This window comes from Prionailurus viverrinus, chromosome F2 (assembly GCF_022837055.1).
Source record: "Prionailurus viverrinus isolate Anna chromosome F2, UM_Priviv_1.0, whole genome shotgun sequence".
NCBI classification, from domain to species: Eukaryota; Metazoa; Chordata; class Mammalia; order Carnivora; family Felidae; genus Prionailurus; species Prionailurus viverrinus.
Genome location: NC_062578.1, coordinates 44,084,974 through 44,104,418, shown reverse-complemented (window position 1 = coordinate 44,104,418; position 19,445 = coordinate 44,084,974). Strand labels below are relative to the sequence as shown.

The following is a 19,445-nucleotide window of genomic DNA, read 5'->3' as shown; positions in this document are numbered from 1 at the left end:
AACGGAGATGCTCACACCTTGGACCTGTGTGTCTAGGTTCAGGGACAGAAGTTTATCGAATGTGTCTTTAGCTCAGCAACATAGAACAAGGGCTGATTTCTATCGTTTACCCCTCACTGGACTTCACTTGAACTTACAGCGCTCCCCAGTGATGCTACAGATATTAAACTGATGGTTCCTGCTTCCTTCCTCTGATTTCTTTTATCCCCACACAATACTTAATTTTTATGGGGATTGGCCATCTTAGCGGCTTATGAAATGAGAGATGGCTTTGACCAGAAGGTGTAAACAAGGCTTACTGTTTGAAGCTTCGCTATTTGTATTTGAGTTATTTTCCTGGTCACAGACACAGACTTGCAGTGATTCGTCATTCATTCATTGCCCTGAGCCCCCAGCCCCTCGAAGGAATGTAATCCAAATTTCCTCAAGCTGCTGACTTTCCACAGATAGGGGGACTCAAGTGCCCCTGCTCAGGCCACTAGCTGTGTAATGAATGACTTCCGTTTTTGCTCAGACTTCCACCAAGCTATTGCTAGGAGCCTCTGGGGCTGCCATATGAGATCATGAGCGCTGTTTCCACTTTGGACTGTCTTGTCAGCACCTGGGATTTGAGGGCAGACCTCATTGCTTCCATTATACAGCGTCCGATGCACGCCAGGTCGTAAACCCTGTGGCGCCTGTGGCCCCTGGCCCATCTGCATTTCTTTCTGCACCTAAACCACCCACGCTCTACACAGAGGTGAAGCTATGCGTGATGTGATGGCACAGGCCCTTCTCCCCTGCAGGGGTCTCTGAGCCTCCTGGGGTCCCTCCTGCATACAGCATCTTGACTCTTATCTGCAGCCTTCTCCAGATGCCTCAGATATGAGCCCACAGGGTTGGCTGTGGTCAGTATCAGACGTGGACTCTCCAGCAGCCCATACGACATGCCCAGACCACCGTGAATCCAGTGAGTGGGTGCAAGTTATGCGAAATTGGGACCCCAGCCTCTCATGTAATTTTCAGATGATTTTCAGACAGATCCAGCTCAAGGCTTAAAGTGAAGTGATGTTTACATTCAGTGGAACGCACTGCTTTTGGCTCTCTATCCTGGCTACCAGAAGGGCTGTCCCTGACCCAAAGCGTCTGTGCCTCTGGGAGCTTGTTAGAAATGCCCAGTCTCAGGCTCCAGCCCAGACCTACTAAATGCAAACCTGCCTTTTAACCAGATCCCCAGGTGATTTACATGCACACTGAAGTCTGAGAAGCACTGCTGTATATCATAACTGACAGATCAGACTGTACTTAGGAAATGGTGCTAAAGTGATTTTCCAGATCTGGGGAGCCCCGCAGCATAGAACATTGCAAGTAAATCCAGTGATTGCTTGCTATTAAATACCTATAGAGTATTTTTTCTGTCTTTACGTACTCTTTCATTTGAATTCAGATTTCATTTTGGGATTTTTGATATTCATGTTACTCAATAATGGAGTTTGATATTGTGTATTAACTTGAATTCTCCCTCCCTTCCATTCTTCTTGGGTTAAGAACTCTGATAATAGAAGGGAACTATAGACCTGACATTCAAGGAAAATCCAGAAAATGAATTCTTTTTTATCTTCAGGCAGAGCAGCTCCAATGAATAGAGAAGTGTAATAAAGCCTTTTTATATGCCTGTCATAGAAAGACAAACCTTTTCCAAAGGAAATGGATTTGAGTATTTGCGAGGTATGATAAACAGCCTGACAAAAACGAGCCTGAATTTCCCTTTTAAATGTTCAGCAGGGGGAGGTTTTAACTTCTCCTGTCAGGTAAAAAAAGAATTCATTATGAAAGCCATTCTAGCTGAAACTCAAAAATGAAAACGAGGCCCGATCAGAGTGGAAAGCAATGATTTAGAAATGTGTTAAAGGGAGTAGTTTAATGAATAAAGTGTCAACTTTCCATAGGAGCAAAAATAAATCACGCAAAGGCTTAACCAGTTTTGTCGCTGTGAATTAGCTGGGCGTAGTTGGGACCAGCACACCCTGTAAGGAAACATTAAAATCTAATTCTCGCTGAGATTTGTGTACGTGCATTGTTGATAATGATGTTAATAATGGCATTGTATGCATTTTACGACTTCTCTTTACAGCAATTGCCAAAAGCCGGAAGAAAATGAGGCGCAGTTGAACGAAAATGGCCCCAATTCTCAGTTTTTCCACTCAGCGGAAAGCCTTGAGGCCTTGAATCCACCCGTCCAGGAATGACCTGATGTCCCGCTGCAGAATAGTCTAGACGCTCGGTGTTGCTGTCCTTGGTCTTGGTTCCCAGGTATCTTCCTTTCCTAGGGCTGCCCTATCAGAGTACCGCAGACCAGGTGCCTTCAGCAGAACTTCATCGTCTCATGGTTCCGGAATCCGGAAGTCCGCATCAAAGTGTGGGCAGGGTGGTTTCCTGCGGGGGTCTGGGTGCAAGAACAGGTGCCAGCTTCTGGTGGTTTGCTGCCAATCCTTGGCTTTAGATGGACCTCCTTGATCTCTGTTTTCATCTTCATGTGATGTTCTCCCTGTGTACAGGTCTGTATCCAAGTTCCCACTCCCCCCACTTTTTAAAGTTTATTTATTTACTTGAGAGAGAGAAAGAGAGGGGGAGAGAGAGCAAGCATGAGCTTGGAAGGGACAGAGAGAGGGGGAGAGAGAATCCCAAGCAGGCTCAGTGCAGCTCCATTCCACAAATGGTGAGGTCATGACCTGAGCCAAAATCAAGAGTCAGACGCTTAACCGACTGAGCCACCCAGGTGCCCCCTAAATTCCCCCTTTGTTAGTCATACTAAATTAGGGCCCACCCTGATGATCTTCTCTTAACGAATTACATTTTCAGAGATTCTGTTTCTAAATAAGGTCACATTCTGAGTTACTGGGGATTAAAACTCCAGTGTATCTTTTTCTGAGACACACAATTCATGCAACTCACCAGGTGGGACTGCTTTGTAACAAGGTTGTTTGATTTGTTAATAACTAAACTCGCAAGTTTGTAGCACAATGCCTGGGCGAGTGATCAGAGTGCAGCAAATCACCATGGAATAAATAAAGTAATTCCTAACCTAGGCATACATACTTATGAAGCACCGTTAGGTATCTTTGAGGCATGGGTTGTGTAATACTTATTTTATTAGTAAGGAAATGGATGCAATAAGAGGTTAACAGAGTATGCTTCTCACATTCTATAGTTATCTGGTTTATTTTCTTATTATTTGTCGAACTAAAAATGAGGGCAAGGATCTTGGGTAGTTGCTTAAGACAATGTTGACCAACTGAGCTTGGTACTTGTGAGATGGTCAGATTCACGTAATTAGTGCTGGCTCTTAAGTACAGTGTGAAGCAACAGCACAAACAGAGTGAAAGTACAAATTTGTGAGAACGAGAAGACTGGAGCTTTAATGGAGAACTCATCGGATCTAAGGTATCATGAGAAATCGTTCACCTTAATGCTCACACACGTTGGTGGGTCTCCTCAGCAGACAGCGAGGGAAGGCAATCATCATATGCAAGTACTCCTTGCATGCCAAGGACAGAGGAGCAAATGTGCACGTGTAAAGCAATGCTTACATTTCCTTCCTCCTTCTCCTTTTCCTCTTTGATGTGTGGAGTCCCCACTGGTACCCACTGACATGCTGTTGCTTGAGATTTGCTCTTTACTAAGTAAGGAAAACCAAATGATTGCATTTTAGCTCGTTTTCTTTTTTTCCTGCTGTTCATCGAATGGCAACCTTACAATAACAGGTAAGGGAAGCAGGAACAGAAAGGAAGGGGAAAAAGCAGAGCCCTGCATAATTTGTGCATGGAGGTTCTTTTACAAAATCGTTTAGAAATGACTAGAGATTTATATAAAGTTTTCTCTTGTAAGACGGTAATTTTCTTGGGGTAAATTCATTTTTCCATCTTCACCATTGGATGGAAGTATTGCAGAGTGGGAAGGGGCCTTACAATTTGTCAAGTTCAATTCTCATTTTATAGGAGGACATTGAAGCCCAGAGATGATAAGGTACTTGTCCAGGGTCACAGAAATTAGTTTTTACCAGAGCCTGTACTGGCTACTATGCTTTCTTCGTGCCCAAGTCTATTTTTTTTTTTTAGTATACTATATATTCCCTCTCAGAACTGAGAGGGTTTTTTTTTCCTCCCCTCCCTCCCACCTCTTTCCTTTTCTTCTTTCTTTTCCCTTCCTTTGCTTTTAGATGCTGCTGACAGCTGTGTTTCCTGTGGGAGAAATTGCTTACCTGGATGCCTCACTCTGGACACTGGAGTCTCCACTGTGTGAGTCTGGTGGGCACATCCTGGTGAGGTATCAGTTGCTAGGAGTCCCTGGAGGGGCATTTTGCTGTACCAGACTAGGTAAGGGTCATGCACGGGATAGGTAGGCAATGACTGTGGGGTCAGATCACATGTAGATTTCTCTAGGGGTAACCTACACTCCATCCTATGAAACAATCATGAATACCACCCAGTGGCATTGTGAGATTCATTTCCACTCCCTCCTGGGGAAACCCTTAGCAAAGTGTGAGCAGGAACCGTCCTGTCTTTCCTTACACATTCTGCCCTTTCTCAGCTGGCCTGTGCTGTTCTGGTCTTAAACCACTCCATGGGACTGCTTGATCGCTTCTATTTGGCCCTTGTTAGGGAACTCTGTTCCCTTCTGCCCTTGCTCCAAGTTCATTTGCAGTTTGGGTCTACCTTAATGGTATTTAAAGGAGGCAGATGTCCCTCAGAATGCTCAGCAAAAACATCGTCTTCCTGTTGGCCATGCCTGCAGAGAGTCTCTCTTTCCCAGGCTCTGGGACCTGTCCTCATCTCTGTTCTGAGCAGCTGGTCTCTGTTCCACTGCCTCTGAGTCCTACTACTGTGTTTTCTGCTACACTGTGACATGGGGAAAGGGCTTTCCCCTTGGCTTGATTTGGTAAAAAGAATAACTTCTGCCCTGGAGCCAAGCAGAAGATGAATTTTCCTTGGCTTTAACCACAGAGACCATTATCTTTCTCAGCTGTGGGGCTCCACCAAGCTTTTTTATTGGCTGCTAAATTTCTCCATTTTACTTTTCACATTTTCGTATCTTCACTCTCAGTGTGGGCTAGGCAGGTGGACTGGAGGCACCTACTATCCCCCCAAAACAATGCTGGTGGCTTGGTGGGGAGAGGAAATGGTCATAAATAGCCCTACAATATGATCTGGAGGGGAGAATGCCCCCAGCGTTTGTATCTTCTGAATATTGCCTTCAGAAATGGTGACTTGAGCAGTGAGGTTCTACTTTTGGAAAACCCCAAAAGCAAAGCCAAAACCCAAAACAAAACTCTGGTCCCAAGAGGGAGGCAGTGAGTCCAGGATGGAAGAAGATGACAGGGGGTGGAGCTTGTATTTCCAGGTGAGCAACGGCACCAAATGTAGCTGGAGGGCTGCATGACATCGACCTTTGAACTGAGATGGTTCTACTGTTGTCTCTTTCCTTCTAACCCTCAGCTCGTTTGTCTTTTTCTCCTACTTCTACCTAACTCCTCTTATATCCCCACCACCCTACTGAGACAGTCAAGCTAACCACCAACAATGTGTCCCCTCCCCTCCCGGATGTGGGAATGTTGCAGGGAGGAGGCAAGCTGGGTAGGCCTTGCATTTCCCAGCCCTCCTTGCCTACACATGTGGCCGTGCAGCAAGTTTGCAGGGATGGAACATGGGCAGAGGAATGTCTGTCATTTCAGGCTGCACTTTGGAGACAGAGTGTGCCTCTCTCCCTTTCCCCTTCCACCAGCTCACCATGGAGGATTCCGGAGCCCTGAAAACACGGTGAAGTGTTTTCAACCTTGTCGTTCATTGGAACCATCTGGAAAGCTTTAAAAACTCTCGCTGCCCAAACCCCTACCCCACAGATGCTAATTAAATTGGTCTGGGGTGTGGCGGGAGCAGCAGGAGTTTTAAAAGGTGTTCTAGAGGCTAACCAAGGCAGAGAACTGGTGCTCTGGAGGGGTGTGGAGCCCCAAGAAGGAAATTGTCATGGAGAAGAAAGCTACCCACTCGCCAGGAACACCCACGTTGGAATGTTACTTAAAAGAGAAAGAAACCTTTATTCTGTTAAGTCCCTGGGAATTTGAGGTTTATTTCTTAGATCAGCTCAGTTGTCCCAATTAATGCATCTTTTTTAACAAACACAGAGAATGCCTCCTCAGCATGCCAAGATTTTTCTCCCGACATCTTTCGGTTGCTGGGTTCTATTGGATTCAACTGTCCCATAAGTGGGCGACAGGGGTGCTGGTGGGGTGCAGAGCCACCCCACTGCTCCGGCATTTGAGGTGCTACTCCTGCAACTGTGAGAACTTTCAATCAGGTACAGTGTCCCTGTCAGAGATAAGCCCACACAGAGATAATCATTGTTTTATTTGAAAGATGGTGATTTCCTCAGGTTTGCATTTATCCTGTGATTCTATTAGTCTGTGTGATTCTGCTTACTGATATTCCGTGCTCAGGATGTTGTCTTCTACTCTGTGGTTGGTGATAGTATACCATATTTAATTTTTCCAAGTTTTCTGATCCCACTCAGTGAGAAAAATAATGGTTAGTGTTCAATTGCGGAAGGTTTCTCAAGTAATTGTCTCAAAACCGCAGGGCATGTATTTGATTTCTTTGATTGATCTGTTTTGTGTATATATTTTTCCAACATCTTGAATAATTTAGGAGCAATCTTGGTTTGTGGCTAATTTGGTGTCCAGCAATTATGCATCCTTCTGAAGCTGCCATTCGCTCAAGTGTCTGAAAGCAGGAGAGAACAGCCTTATAACAAGACTCATTGTTACGTGAACTTGGGCATAGCATGTGGCCACTCAGGTTCCTGGAAACCTGGTGCTTATCTTCAGGTCAAGGTGTGTTCTAAAAGGTGGGTGTTGGTCCTGTCTCCTCACATCAGCGTTGATGGGTGGATAAGCTTTCTGTTTGCTTTAAGCTTTTTCCCTTGCATTAGTTGAAAGCAACAGTGAAAGGGAAAATAATGCCTGCTGGAGGTCCTGAACCGACCTTGCAAACTTAACCCTAGGGAGGAAGTAGGGCTACTTCTAGAGCGAAAGTGGGCTGTGGTGGGGGAGTAAGCGTAGTAATACGGATGCTCTAGAATTGTTCTGGGACATGTAGAGAGCTTTCCAGCTGGGTGTTAATGCACCCTCAAACAGACAAAGGGACTCATCTATACCAAAATGTGCACCTTGCTCTCTGATGCACTTGTGGCTGAACAAGTTGGGCTGGTTATTGTAATGAGGGAGGCACACACTGTGGGGAACTGTGGGGAGACTCAGTCAAAGGAAGAACCTCTTGGAGGATTTGAGCTTATGTCTGATGGTTTTTAGGAGGGTTTAAGAAACTGGGATTGGATACTTTTAGGAAGTGGGGGTCATCCTATGGTTGGGTATCTTAACTAGCTTCTCTAAAAGGTGGGATGAATGAATCGAAGCAGAAGTTGTAACTGGTAAAGAGTTACACTCATTTGCAGGATAGGGGGATATTGGGTGATTTTTGTGCTTTGGACAGTGTTCATATTTTTTGTGTGTACTCAGATGTGATTATGGGCTGGTCTTGTTTTTGCTCTGATCCGTCACATGCATGGTGGCCTTGTCTGATTATCGGTGTTCTGTGAAATTGTTTATGTTCAATAAGGCCTTGCTCTGGGTGCCAGTGCCAGCCGCTAGCAGCAGCAAGGCCTGGCTGATTGAACCAGGCCAGTTCCCAGAGCTCAAGTTGGTATACTCTCATATAGCCATATTGGTTATTAAAAGATTGAAATAGTTCTCAATTGCTAATGAAATAGTCATTAACCATTGCTGTGAGTCTTCTTTTTTTTTTTTTTAAAGCTTATTTATTTATTTATTTATTTATTTATTTTTAATTTTTTTTTTTCAACGTTTTTTATTTATTTTTGGGACAGAGAGAGACAGAGCATGAACAGGGGAGGGGCAGAGAGAGAGGGAGACACAGAATCGGAAACAGGTTCCAGGCTCTGAGCCATCAGCCCAGAGCCCGACGCGGGGCTCGGACTCACGGACCGCGAGATCGTGACCTGGCTGAAGTCGGACGCTTAACCGACTGCGCCACCCAGGCGCCCCAAAGCTTATTTATTTTTGAGAGAGAGAGGATGCATGAGCTCTAGCTGGGGAGGGGCAGAGAGAGATGGAGAGAGAGAACCCCAAGCAGGTTCCACGCTGTCATCGCAGAGCCCGACCTGGGGCTCTGTCTCACAAACTGTGAGATCGTGACCTGAGCCGAAACCAAGCGTCCAACACTTAACCAGCTGAGCCACCCACACGCCCCACCATGAGTCTTCTGAGAAGTATCTCAGGACAGTTCCCCGTTGTCTTCTTCCCCACAACCCACTGGTTAGTAGCAAAGTAGGGAACCCTCTGGATTGTGCCCCAGGTAGCAGGAAAGGGTGAAAAGACATTAAGAAAATGAAGCAGAAATGAGGTCCAAACAGTGACCTTAACAAAGGCTAAAAAAACTGGAAAAAGCTGAGATGGAGGGAGGAACAGAGGAAGGGAATAGAGAACAAGAGGAAAATTCAGGCCAAGGCGCCCACCCTCAGGGTCTTTTGTCATACTGCCGTTCAGTTATATTGAATATGTCTCCAAATGAGTTTGCCGTTGGCTGGAGCTTAGAACTAACAATCGTTTCGTTACAAAGAAGTTTGGGTTGGAATTGGATCAGATTTGGCAGGGTTCAACCTGTAAAGAAAAGAAGGAAATGGAGCTCTCCGGCTTCACGGCCACTTGTGGCACAGCGTTAGGGAAGCTGGTTATAATTCGCAGCTTGGCGCCTTCGCTGACGCTCCTTTGAATCACAACTTGCACAGGGTCCTGTGCAGGTACGAAAAACCTCACTGTCTTTGAGTTAGAATGAAAACCAGCATGCGTTTCCCTGCCAAGTCTCCGCGAGAAGGTAGTGCGAACAGATGGTGGAGGAAGCTGCACAGAAAACCTTGATTAACACCCAGTGATGTGCGTGGGGCACCACTCGGGAAGGCCTTTCCTCTCCCACTTGTGAAGAACTTCTACAAACAGCCAGTGGGAACACAGGAGGGGGGTGGGGGCACCTGCGATCTCATTCTTCTGAAGTCCTACTTCTTTGAATTGGCAGCATAAGCACTGTTCCAGGGAACACACAGGGACTTTTGAAAGAATCAATGAAAAGGAAAGAGAAGGTAAGCGTGAAAAAGAGGAAACAGCACCTTGGCAGATGGAGGCTGGGTCCCGGGAGCTGGGAGGGGCCTGGAAGTTCACTCCATCCTGAGTTATCTCCACAGCTCTGTGTGTCCTCAGACTCTGGGGCATCTCTGGCAGCCAGACTCTTTCTGGTCACTTCCATTGCCTGGCTCTTTGAAGTAGAAGCAGGCAATTGTGAAACTCTATTGTGCCAGGCACTCTATTTCTGCCAGGGCTAAAGTAGGGAAGATACTCACAAGGATGACTTTTCTATTAGATCTCTCTTCAGAGATTTTTTTCCTTAGAGAAATGAGTGTCCCATTTCACAAACACATTCAGAAAAGCCCCTACCGGGTGTGTGTGTGTGTGTGTGTGTGTGTGTGTGTGTGTGTGTGCGTGTGTGTGTGTGTGTGTGTGTGTGTGTGTGTGTGTGTTGTGTTGTGTTCGGTCTTAGGGAAATAATTATTGGAGAAGTTGTTCTTTACAGGGGCTTCCTTTGTCTGGGCACTGGAATATGTAATTTGTCTACATTTCTTTATTTTACATTTTTGGCTGGGTGACTGTTCCTGGAAAGTTGAATTTCCTTTCTGGTCATGGAGGGATAGGTCATTTTTACTGCAGAGAGTTCCCTTGAGTCTCAAATATTTTAGATCTACCTTCATTGTTGACAAGTGTTTATTGGATGAAGCTACACTTTATGCAGCATTCTCAAACTTGATCATGTCCTTTTTTTTCTAATCTCTTAAAGGGAGCTCCATAATCTCAGGATGAGAACCCCAGTTCCTTGCTATGGTTGGCCCTGAGTATCTGGTCCTCTCTCACTTCTCCTGCCTCACGTCTAACCTACATCCCTTCCCATGAGAATCCTGGAAGTCTTTCTGGATAAGTTGTGCTCATTCTAGCTTTTCTGCCGATCCATGGGCTGGTCCATGAGAAAGCACTTGGGGAATGTGCCATCCAGCTGACCAGAAACCACAAGTCTCTATGATGTTGGACTCATTCTGGTTGCAAGGAAGAGACGTGCTCAGAATGTTCTGGGATTTATTTCAAGGACGCTCAGGGAATGGAGAAAAGCAGAAAACTGTCTTAATCCCTGCACTGCTGGACTCACAAAAACCGGGCATGATATTTGGAATGTAGATCGTGGTTCGGGATATAACATGGTTTATCTCATTGTTGCCTATCTTGGCTGGTGTTTCTTGTTACGGCGTTTCATCTATTTCTGCCCAAGCTTTCGCTGTCTGGTGTTGCTGACTCACCCTGCTCTCTACCTCGTAGGTTTGGTTTATTCATGGCTGCTCTGTATTGCTTTTTTCAAAGTGAGTTTTTCTGTTTCCTCTGCCTCTGTTTTCCTCTCTGTGTGTCTGGCATTTGGGCTTGCTAAGAGAAGGACCGCAGGCAGTCAGCATCCTGGATGGGATGGCGCGACCGAGCTTTGGTTCTGGGCCCCGCCCTGGGGCATTGGTCAATGAAGAGGTAATCGCCTTTAGGACAGATGCTAAGCCTTGGTCCAATCAGCTGTAGCCAAGGTGGCAAGGTTACTTGGCAGAAAATATATCAACCTAGGATAAGAAGCATGAAACAGGGGTGGGTCAGCATGGTAAGTGAGAAAAATTTCTGAGAAGCATTTCTTCTCAGAAATGCTTATGCAGGCTGTTTGGTACTTGGAAATAATATAAGACAGCAAATAAGTGTTGTATTAGTGAAACATGCAATCAGTGTGCTAGACCCAGGTGAGAAGGGGCTGAGATCACTATGGTCTGGGGTGGGCACGCCTCTGCTTACCATCTTGAGAATAAACTTCTCAGGATGGCATAAGGTCTTTATGATATCAAGCTTCTGCTTACCTTTCCAGCTGCATTTCCAGCTCACAGGATCTCCCTGCGGTCGCTGGATGATTGTACCATATTTATTCAGATGCCGCAAGGAAGAACTGCTATACTTCTTTAACCTTGAGATGAAGCATTGTCTTTGCCAAAACCTTGACATATCCCCAATACCTAATACCTTTCCTGTACCCCTCTGGACCTGCCTCTTTTCTGGCGGTCAGAGCTCCCGATTGTGAATCCTGGCTGGCATATCCACCTTGCTCACTGGACTGTGAGGAAAGGTGCTGACTGTGATTTATTCATTTCTGTATCCCAGCAACAAACCCAGGGCTTGGTACCTATTAATACTGTCAGGGCTCCTGTTTATTGAGTTATTACTCTGTTCCATGTACTATTCCAAGTGTTTTATATGTATTAACTAATTTAATTCTCTCAATCATCTTCTAAATAGGAGCCATTAAGATCCTCATTCTATGTTTTGGGAAGCTGAAACACAGACAAGTTGAGAAACTTGCCCAAGGTCACATAAGCTAATAATTGGTGGAGTCAGGATTCAAGTCAGGGAACTTGTTCCAGTCTGTGTTTTGTCCACTGAGCTATACTGCCTCTTGGCAATGAATCTTCTAGAGGAAGTAGTAGGTATTCAATTAGTGTTGAGGAAATAAAGGAATCAATGCAGGTATTTTAAGGGAGAGGAAAAGGCAGGGGCAGGCACTGTAGGAGAGGGAAATCAGCCATGCCAAAACATATCCACAGAACAGCCAAGTATCAGCCTTGGGGGACAAGGCTGGATATGTTGGTTGGACCAGATGGTGGACACAGTCAAATGACAACGGGTCGGGCTTTTGAGGAGGGGAGTGATGTGATTCAAAGCAAGTTTTAAGATTAATCTGGCTTCAGAATACAGGATGATTTGAAATGGAAGGAGAATAGGCACAGAGGGTCCAAGTAGGAAGCCACTGAAATAGTCTTGGGAAGCAGTGTAATGAGAAGATCAGAGGACCTGGAGTCGGACAAATGTGGGGTTTGAGTCTGTTGCTTGCTAGCTGTGTGATCTCTCTCAATCTTTGAGCCCCTAATCCTTCATATATATGACAGGCATTATTACTCACCTCACAGTTTGTTATAAGGATTCAATGCAAATGCATGTTTGCCAAGGGCTTAGCACAGAACCTGATCCTCTTCTTCTTTTGTTTTGGGTCAGGTGATTAGGGCTTGTGCCCCTGATATAGCACTGGCAAGGGAAAGAACAGGAAAATGAGACTCAGTAGAATTTGCTGATTGGCGGGTGCTGGGAAGTCGGGGCAAGAAAGGGTCAGTGAATGGTCAGTGTGGGTAGTAATGTCAAGAAGCCTAGGTTCCGGGTCTCGTTTTGTCACTAACTACTTTGGACATATCACTCATCCACGTGGCTAGATCTCCGTTCCTTCCCTGGAATGTAAAAATGTTGGACACTTGCTCATTTTTCTTCCAGCTCTGAATGCTACAGCACTTTAGCCAGGAGGTTTGGATTCTGGACAACGGGGAGAATATAAACGATGGCCAAGCTTTGCCTTCCCCTTCAAAGAGATTTTCCCACCCCCTCTAGTTTTATAATCCCACCCTTTCTTCTCCCTCTGAAATGGCAATATCTTTGTATTCTTTTGTTTTGGGCAAACAATCCCAAAATCTAGGCCACTGATGGAGGGTTTTACGACCAGAACAGAAGGTGCATCAGAGATGACTTTTTTGCCAGAGTCCGCTGGTTGCCCTATCTGACCTGAGCCTCCCCATTTCTCTGAGAGGCAGAAGCAGGTGGCTTCTCAAACAATTTAGTGTTTTTTCCACTCCCTGCAGGCACGGCCCGTGTTCTCCTTGGTCAGTCGTCACAGCTGGTTTGTGGTGATGCTCCTCAGATGTCTTCCTCCCTGGGCTCTCCAGCTGGGCGTCCTCAGAGAGAAAGACAGCAGAACCCGTACCTGGCAAGATGCACGTGCAGTCCCCTGCTAATAAGTGTTTTTATATTGTGAATACTGCTTTGCCTGGATTCTATTGTGCTGTGGGTAAAAGGAAATGTCTGAGCAGTTGCTGAAGCCTCCAGTGGTTGGGTTTCCATGGCAGCTCTCAGAGGGTTGAATCCCTCCCCAGAAAAGAGTAGTTGAGTTTTCATTTACAAAGGACAAAAAGGTCTTTACTGTGATTTTGCTTTGGAAACTTCAGATAAATCTCCCTAGCCTTCCAGGTGCCACATGGAGCTGGGAGGAGGGTCGTTGACTTCTGTAACAGTACAACACCCTAGACACAGGATGGTGGTGATATGCAGCAACAAAAGAATGCTGGCTCTTAATCAAAAAGGGAAAAATTATCAAATTGACCTACTAGGCATTCATCAAGCACCTACTGATAATTCCACCTGCCAGAGATGGCAAATTTCCACTCTTTCAGGGTTCTGGGTTGAATGTCAAGACTGCTTGTCTACTTAATAGGAAAATGAACTGCGGCATTCTTTGAGCTGCCAAGCAAAGATATGGGTCCAATCAACCACCACGTTAAACATTTCAAGAATCACAGCTTCTATAAGGAAATAGAGGTAATGATTATCCAACATGCTTTGTGAGAACAGCCCAACCCGTGGAAAGTTACCATAATGCAACTGAAAGAATGGGAAACAATTTTGCCCTAAAATCTTGGAAAATGTGATTCCACTTGACCCAGAAAGATGTCCAAAATTTCTTTCCGTTCACTAATTTTTTCTTCTGATGTGTCCAATATGCAGTCAAATACAACTAATGAGTTATTATATTTTTCATTCTTGTATTTCTTTTATTTTGGGAGTTCCTTTTTTCCAAATGTGCATATCACTTTGGATGGTGCCATATTCCATGCACATATTTTCATGTTTAACATTTTTTAAAGACAAGTTCGGGTCCGATAATTCCATTACCTGAAATCTGTATGGGTCTGTTTCTATGGTGATTTTTTATGGTTCCTATTTATGTTGAGGTTGTCTTGTTTTCTTGTATGCCTGGTAATCCTTGACTGTTGGGTGGTCACTGGTCTTATAAAATTATTTGTGAGTGTTCTCTGAGGCCTAGTAGATGTGCCTCCTCCTGAGATGAGCTATTAGTCAAAACACCTCAGAACAAGTTCAAGTTTTGAGAGCCACTTGGTCACAATCCAGACTCCATAGAATGAGATACACATTTGTAAGATGTCTGGCAAGGGCCAGACCACAAATACCCAAGAATAGATGCTTTTCCTCTTTTTTTCCTTTTTTCTCTCCTTTTGTTTATCACCAAAACAGGCTTTTGTGGTATTTCCAGAGGTTCTGGGGAGAGGGGCAGGATGAGATCTGATTGCTCTTTACATTGAGAGTATGGCCCTTTTAGGCCTTAGCTCCATGTGGGAAATGTCTCCTAAGACCTGCCCCCCCCCCCCCCGCCCCGCCCCTCAGTGGGCCTGAGCCCGACTGCTGTCTCTCTAGGTCTGCTGCTGGTGACCTGAGTATAGACACTCATCTACACATTTTACTGACAAATGCTCTCAAATCATAAGTGGTTTTGTTGGTCTCATTTTTGACTTAGCCTTCTGGTTGCAGGATTTCATGCAGAAATTAGCCAGGAAGTTCCTCATGTCTTTCAGGTCTTGGGTGCTTTTCAGTTTTTATTTTTACAATTTTGTCCATCATTTTTCTTTGATTTTAGCTGGAAGGTTGATCTGAGTAAACCCGATTGCTTTTTCTAGATACTGGAAGATGGTCTTTCAAAATGCAAGTCTATGTGCGTTCTTCTTATGACTTATTATGGCCATTCTCAAAATACCTTACTTGTTAAAAGTTATTCCCTTCTAGTTGGGCCCTCAGCTGCACTTTGGGAAACTTTCAGGATAAAGTTCAAGCTGCTTAGCATGGAGTACAAAGCTGCTCCCTACCTGCCCAGACCTACTACGTTATACTCCCCTCTTCACACTCCCACATTGTGCTCCAACGAGATGAACGTGCCAAGGTGTATCTGAACGCACTGTACCTTTTCACACCATTGAGCCTTTGCACGTGCACTTCCTGTGGAACGGCGTACCCTTTTCTCTCTGTCCCCGAAGCAGATGCTTATCCATCTTTCAAAAGCCAGCTCAGAGGTCTCCTCCTTTATGAAATATTCTTGGACTGCCCTCTCCCCACAGGTTATAATTGATCTTCCCTTTTATGGTATACATTGTACACGAGTTTATGAATCATTATCATACAATTATAATTTCCTTTTATACTAGATTTCAGGCTCCTGGAAGGCAGGGATTGTAATAAATTCATCTGTTTTCATCAGCCCCCAGTTCAGTGCCTGGCACATAGTTGATGCTCAAGCTATTTTGTTAATTGGTTCAATGAATGCAGCACATAATCAGGTAACTCAGATTCCAGCCCAAGCGGGAAGAGTACCTACTGTGACTTCTGATACTAACTCCCCCCAGATCTCAACTTTATAGGTTAAAGGCCCAGTCCTCCATTTTGGATACCAGCTGCAAGTCTGGGGGTCCCTATGCCACACTCACTTCTGATCACTATCACACTATCTCCCTAGGTTTGAAAATTTACTAGAGCTACTTAGAGAACTCAAGAAATGCTACACTTATGACCATGGTTTTATTATGGCAAATTAGAACAAGTCAAAAGAAGAGACACTAGAACAGAATCTGGGAGGGTTCCAAACACAAAGCTTCCATGCCCTCTCCCCGTGGAGTCAGAATGCATAGCCCTCCCAGAACATCAGTGTGTGAAATACATAGTAGAGCATTGTCCACCAGGGAAGCTCACCTGAGATTTGGTGTCTGGAGTTTTTGTCAGGGTTTCATCATGTAGGCATAATTGATCGAATCATTAGCCATATGATTGAAACCAATTTTCTGCTCCCCTCCTTTTCCAGAGGCCAGGCTGATATCACGTAGCTCAAAGCATCAAACCTCTAATCACACTGTCGGTCTTTCTGGCATGGCTAGTTCCAGTCCAGAGTCATCCTGTTAGCACAAGTATTCGGTGGCCCGCCGACTCACTTCGCTAACATAAACTGTTAAAGCTTACCATGAATAACAAAGACACTCCTATCACTTGGGAAGTTTTAAGGATTTAGAGGCTAACTTCCAGGCCATTCCTATTCTTTGTTGCACAAGAAATGCTTTCAGCTCTAATTTGGATGTGGTTGGTGCCTAGGAATTCAATCTGGTGAGCAGGTGCCATAGCAGGAAGTCCAAATGGGAACGTGATACCTGAGACACAGGTGAATGGCATATAATAACTGGCATTTTGCAATAACTGCCCTTAAATTATAGGTGAGAATCATCCAATGCGTGACACATAGTGGGTATTTAATAAATAGTTGTTAACTAGTGAAATGAAGTGAGCGTGAATTGGACCTTGACGTATGGGGAAGCCTGGACAGATGAAGAAGGGGTTAAGAGGGCATTCCAAGTACAACCCTGTCAAGGGCACAGAGCAGGGATGCATGTGTCAAGTTCAGGGGAGTGTTTGTAGGCTCATGTAGGGCTAGAGGGGGAAACAGGATGACTATGAGTAGAATTCATAGATCCTTATGTGCCAGTATTGGCATATTGGTTCGGCCACTTTAACAGAAACCAAGGTAGAAGATTTAGTTCTAAATCATGTAAATGTGTGAGCTGGTGGTTGGCCCAGAGAAGTGATTGGCTCTACTCCCTGTTGTCTGCTGGGTTGAATCTAGTTCACCTCCCACCACATCTCCGTTCTTGTGCATGGGAAGGAAGAAAGAAGAGGTAAAAGGGCAAGCAGTTTTCTTTGAAGGAGGTGATCCAGATGTTGTCTGCATTGTACTTCCTCATATCCTACCGGCCAGGGAGTAGCCATATGGGAGTTGGGAAATAGATTCTTTAGCTGAGCAGTCTTTTACCCAGTTAAAATTTGGTGAAGGGTTAGGAGGGTGAGGGTTGTATAAGAAAAGTATGAAGGAGAAAATGAATATTGGGAAAAATAGCAGATTATGTCATACCAGCCTGAAGTGTTTAGACTTCATCTCCCAGGACATTGAGGCCTGGTGAGAGTTTGGGGAAGAAATGACCAAGCTCAGTTATGAATGCCTTCTAGTGCCTCCTGAGTGGTTTTTGAGATTGATGATACCCTCTTTCTTGATTTATGATAATAACGAGGTGGTATGAAAGGAGCACTAGTCTTACCACAGGAGGAGGCAACTGTCCCAAAACTTCCACAAACATCTCCTCCACCGATGCTTAAAATTCTGCCTTTACTGTCATTCTTTTGGGAGGGAGATTCGTAGTCAACCTTGCTGAGCCTCTTCCTGCAGGGGCACCGTGGGCGGGAACACATATTCTCCACTCTTGATAGTTCCTTCTGTGTGGAGGGTCCTTCCTTACAGGAACACCCTGCTCCCTCCACTCTTCTGTCACTCTTCCCCGGAAGACAAGGAGGGTCATACATGATTGATAAGCCTTTAAATAGGGATGGTGTCTCATTTGTTCTTGGTTATAAGGAAGGTCCTACAGGGCTGGTCTCCCACGAGGAGTCTGTCACTTTCCAGCTGCACCTGTCACTGGTAGATGACAGTGCCACCAGACCTAAGCCATACCCTCCAACAGAACTTTTCATGTTATTGAAGGTGATATTTCCATCCTCATCTGCTGGATTCCTGTGCTTGCCTCTGAGCTATTTCCGAACTCCAGTGGGGGGCAGGATGCTATTTATCAGCCCTTCAAAAGCCAACAGGTGTGCATGAGGCTGCTCCCAGTAGCTGAAGAAGTCCTGCTCCCCGCCCCCCTGCCACTGAGCAGCAGAGAGTCTGACACAACAGGAGAGAATGAGATTGGCTCATCAGCAAACGCTTCAGTAACACATCAGGTGCATAAACCAAGGCTCTCCCAAAAAACTGAAACCAATGCAAGTGAGAAGGAAGGAAGGAAGAAAGCAAGAGAAAATGAGGGCTCAGAAAGAGGGGAGTTGGATTAGTGAATCAGTTTATTGGGATCGCTGAGTGTATGGCACAGGCTCGACATTATTTTTCTTTAACGATTTTTCCTTGCCTGACAAAGCCCAATTTTATGTATTCCCTGTCCTGTGAGCACAGAATTTTCCACAACATACCAGTCAATTTCACAAACTTTTTAAAAAGGGATAACCTCTGAGTATAATTTTCCATTCTGCTTTCCAGTGCACTTGGCTCCCTTAGGAGGGGTGGCTGGCTATGGAGGTCTCCAGCTGCTGGGACTCCCTCATCTCTGATGGCCAGGGATGACTCACTTCCCTCTGCCTGCCTTGAGGAGCTGCTGAATCCACTCCTGGGTCAGGCTCCTGCCCCATAGCCCTTCTCTCTGAATTCTGAAAGGAAGAAATTATCTGCTGTTGACCCAGAATTCAATCCCAGCTGTTAGGTGGAGAGCCCACATTTCCGATCCTGCAGCAGTGGGAGACTTTCTGGGTAGTCATCCAGCTCCGAAGACTTGAAGGAGGGATGGGAACAAAGCTAGGAGTGAAAGAGGCAGGAATGTGCAGGCAGGGCAAGGACCCCAGGGGCTGTGTTCATTACACTGAGAACATCAGGACTTGGGATAAGGAATGCTCAAAAGTCAAGACTAAATCAGTTTTCTGTGGCCCTCAGACAAGACTGATTATAATTTGAGAGACAAAATAGGATGGTTCCTAATCCTGGATGCATATAGTAGAGATCTCCGCTTGCGTGTCTATTAGGTACCCCCCAATTAAAACATTCAAAATAGAACTTCTGATCTTACCTCCTCCCACCAAACTTGCTCTTTGCCACCTCCCCTCTTGATTTAGTGACACCACCATTTACTACGCATGCAGCCTCAGTTATCATCTTCTGAACATACATGTCCATGAACTACGTTTCATCAAGCCTGGGATTCTCCCAATTCTACCCCCGCTTACCATCTCCATGGTTTCTACTGGGACAATTTACCTCCATGTATCATCTGATCTATTGTGATATCTCCTCACTCAGCTTCCTGTTTCTACTCCTGCACCGTTAAGGATGAATCATGCCAAATATAATCTCTTATTGCAAGACTCACTTCCGCTGGCTTAACTGCAGTCAATAAAACTCCAAACTTCTTAAGGTGGCTTGTAAGACCCTAAATACACTAGTCCTCCAGCCATACCCCCCTTCTCTCTATTTCTTAAAATTCCAAACTCATATCCACCTTGGGAATGAGGTCGTATCTGCTTGGAAGTCTCCCCTAGATATTTTCATGGCCAGCTCACTAGCATCATTCTGGAGTCAGCAAAGATGTCACTTCCTTAGAGAGACCTTCCTTGAGCAGCATCCTTCCAACTGTCCAGTATTCTCTGTCCCATTTAATTTATTCTAGTTTCTTAATTGCTCTATTTGAAATTGTGTTCTTTGTTTCTGTGCTTATTTTATACCTCCTCTTGCTATAATGAAGGGAAAATATTTTGT

The 19,445-nt window shown here is 45.1% G+C and overlaps 1 long non-coding RNA gene across 2 annotated transcripts; it reads left to right on the top strand.

The window, feature by feature from the left end:
- Positions 1–1,630: 1,630 nt before the first annotated feature.
- Positions 1,631–12,081, top strand: LOC125156584 (uncharacterized). 2 transcript variants are annotated; one of them, XR_007148685.1, is made up of 5 exons: positions 1,631–2,292; positions 4,199–6,333; positions 6,681–6,879; positions 9,123–9,186; positions 9,936–12,081. It is a non-coding gene; the product is annotated as an uncharacterized LOC125156584 (long non-coding RNA). The 2 variants fall into 2 exon arrangements; XR_007148684.1 differs by having other exon boundaries at positions 4,199–6,879.
- The last annotated feature ends 7,364 nt before the right edge of the window (positions 12,082–19,445 follow it).